Source organism: Monodon monoceros, unplaced genomic scaffold (genome assembly GCF_005190385.1).
Source record: "Monodon monoceros isolate NGI ecotype Baffin Bay Population unplaced genomic scaffold, NGI_Narwhal_1 Super_Scaffold_3, whole genome shotgun sequence".
Lineage (NCBI taxonomy): Eukaryota > Metazoa > Chordata > Mammalia > Artiodactyla > Monodontidae > Monodon > Monodon monoceros.
The window spans coordinates 23,907,045-23,910,465 of record NW_021703780.1 but is presented as its reverse complement, the minus strand read 5'-3'; the positions used below and the strand labels follow the sequence as shown (position 1 = coordinate 23,910,465).

The window sequence follows — 3,421 nt, the reverse complement described above, 5'->3', positions numbered from 1 at the left end:
CTAGAGTGCCCGGGCTTCAGTAGCTGTGGTGTGTGGGCTCAGTAGTTGTTGCTCCCGGGCTCTAGAGCACAGGCTCAGTAGCTGTGGCGCACGGGCTTAGTTGCTCCGAGGCAGGTGGGATCTTCCCAGACCAGGGATCGAACCTGTGGCCCCTGCACTGGCAGGCAGATTCTTAACCACTGCAGTACCAGGGAAGTCCCGAAAGTAGATTTTTAAAAGCATAATATTTAACTGATGAAGAGAAGTCTGAGCATAAAAACAGTCATAATCCCATGGTGACCGAGGAAGAACAATTTCTTTTTTAAAATTTTTTTCCAAAAATAGATTTTATTTATTTATTGGCTGCGTTGTGTCTTCCGTGGCTGTGCGCGGGCTTTCTCTAGTTGCGGGGGTCTTCTAATTGCGGTGGCTTGTGGAGCACAGGCTCCAGGGACGCAGGCTTCAGTTGTTGTGTCACACGGGCTCAGTAGCTGTGGTGCACGGGCTTAGTTGCTCCGCAGCATGTGGGATCTTCCCGGACCAGGGCTGGAACCCGTGTCCCCTGCCTTAGCAGGCGGATGCTTAACCACTGCGCCACCAGGGAAACCCCGGAAGAACAATTTAAATTCATTAATCCAGTCAGGATGAACCAAAGCACCTCTGTCCATCAGGGTAGGGCAGAAGCCTGGCTCTGACTAGATTTAATCCAAAGGGATTCAAGGGAAAGGAAAAGTCCAGTCTCTCAAGCAGCTATGGCCCAGTGGGAGCCTCCCTGGGATTCGCCACGGGGAGCCGGGTCGGGCAGTGGGGCTCGCCCTGCCTCGGGGCTAGATGCCGGGCCCTGGCCGGTTCCTGCTTGTGCTGCTGCTGTGCTGCTGCACATACCCCCTCCATGCCCGATCCCCAACCCTGCAGCTAGAGGCTTGCCCCCCGGGGAAACTGAGGCCAGGTGCCCCGCCCCCACCGCCCCAATCACGGGGGCGCTGAGTTCTGGGGCCACTCAATTGTGTCCACCCTCTCCCCTTCACCCCAAGCACACTCTCCCCCAAACCGTGGCTTCTGTGAGCCCTTTGTGAGCACTTCCTGCAGCCCAGCAACAGAGGTCTGGGGAGACAAGGTTGCCAAAGCTGAGAGAAGATAAGGCCATAAGTAACATTGCCCCAAATCCTCTCCCACCACACTTCAGTCTGAAACTTAATCCCTACACTTAGTCCTACATCATGGCAGGAACTGAGCAGAGGGGGAAATGAGTTTTATATCGAATTGGTGTTGGCAACCCCCCCACTACTGATGAACTATTTTGTGCTTGGTGCGAGGGTTGAAAAGATGAATAAAATCTCATGTTAAAGGGTATCAGTTTGGTTTAAGAAAAAAGAAAAAAAAAACGATTGAGTGAGCAGATTAGTGCAATAAAATATTAAAGATGCTATCACAGCAGAATGTGTAGGGTCAGGGACTTCCCAGAGGAGGATGTGAATTCTACATTCAGAGGTTCAGAAAGGCTTGAGAGGAAGTGGCTGAAATTCAATAATGTTGGAAGATAGGCAGGTCTTGGGTAGACAAACCAGAGGGGGAAAAGGGCACTCCAGGCAACTGGGCAGCAAGAGTGGGCTTCTGGGAATCACAGGGAGATCTGAAAATCTGACTGAGGGTAGGAAAGCATAGGCTGAATCAGAGCATACCGATTTTTAAAGCGCTCCTCTCTGCCCTTGCATTCTGGGTATTTACTAACATTAAACTCTTGACTCTCAGCCATATTCCTTAGTCTTGTTTTCCTGTGTTACCGATGAGAGAGAGAGAGACTTAGAAGTTACACAGCTTCCCTAAATTTACACTGCTGATATGTTGTTGAGTGAGAAACGCCAATCCAGATTTTTCTGATTCCAAATCCTGGTCAGGTTCGTTTCTCACAGGAGCCAGGTGGAGAAATGGACTATTTTTGAAGGCATTGGGGAAGGTCTCATTGAAGGAATCTCACGCAGGGCAGTAAAATGATCAGACTTGTGTTGAAAAAGCAGCCGTGTGGAGGACGGATGATGGGAGCTAGGAGGGTAATGAGAGAAGTCCAGAGATGAGTGGGTGTTTCCAGGCAACACCTGGAGAATGAGCACAGGGTAGGGCTTGAAGAAGTGACTCAGAAAACCCAATAGTCACGGCTGGGGTACTGGAGCCAGTCTGGGAGGCAGGGGAGAGGAGTCAGCTCCCAAACAGGAGAGTGACAGGAGGAAGTGACATCCAGGGTCACAGGAGGCTGAGAGAGCACATCAGATAAGGGCTGAAAAGTGTTGGTGGATTTTGCAATTAGGAAGTGGATAGTAGGCTGGTCAGTCTGAGCTCACAGGCACTTCCAGTGCAGCCCGCCTGGACTGACCTGTCGCCCAAGCCGACTGAGCACAGCCACTGAGGCCAGCCCGCTTCTGAGCACCTGCTGCGGGCACAGAGCGCCTTGATAAAGCGTCACTGAACACACTGCAGCCACCCGGCTTCAGAAATGAGAGTTCATTAGCATTCACTCTGGAGATGCTCCTGTTCTTCACAGCTTTAAAGATCACTGTACCTGCTGGGTTATATTTCACGATAAATATTATGTTTTTGAAGGTGCCTTTGGGATGTCCAATAGGGACAGCTATTTTTATGCTGTTATTGTTGCAGTGGTCGCCGCCCACATGGTGCTGGCCCTCTTTGTTTATGGCGCTTGGAATGAAGGCTCATGACAGTGGTGTGAAGGCAAACAGGATTAATGTGAATATCACCTTTTGATAGCATTAACTTGATTTTTTAAAATGATAAATGACTCTGGGATATTCATGATTTCAGTAAAGTTGCAAGAACATGTTAAAATCAAAAAAAGAAAAAAGAAAAATAAAGAAACTGGCTGGGGAAAAAAAAGAAAATAAAGAAGTTACATAAGAGTAGAAACTAATTTTTTGTTTAAAAAAGCAGGTTCATGAAAAGTAACCTTTTAGAGCATTCACCAAGCTGATGACACTGGTTATGTTGGGAGGAAAGGTGTTGGAGGGCCTTTTGCTTTCTTTGTGGTGTTATTCTGCGATAGTTGATATTACTTTATTATCAGAAAAAAGCAATCAAGTAAAATATTTTGTTAATTAGACGTGAGTGGGAATGAACTCTCAGAAAGAGAAAGCAAGAAAACAATCCTGTTTACAATTGCATCAAAAAGAATAAAATAGGGCTTCCCTGGTGGCACAGTGGTTGAGAGTCCGCCTGCTGATGCAGGGGACACGGGTTCGTGCCCTGGTCTGGGAGGATCCCATGTGCCGCGGAGCGGCTGGGCCAGTGAGCCATGGCCGCTGAGCCTGTGCGTCCGGAGCCTGTGCTCTGCAACAGGAGAGGCTGCAGTGATGAGAGGCCCGCGTACCACAAAAAATAAAATAAAATAAAATAAAATAAAATAAAATAAAATAAAATAATTAGGAATAAA

The 3,421-nt window shown here is 48.2% G+C and overlaps 1 pseudogene; it reads left to right on the top strand.

Annotated features, from left to right (window-relative positions):
- Positions 1 to 810: 810 nt before the first annotated feature.
- Positions 811 to 3,162, top strand: LOC114907533 (annotated as a pseudogene).
- The last annotated feature ends 259 nt before the right edge of the window (positions 3,163 to 3,421 follow it).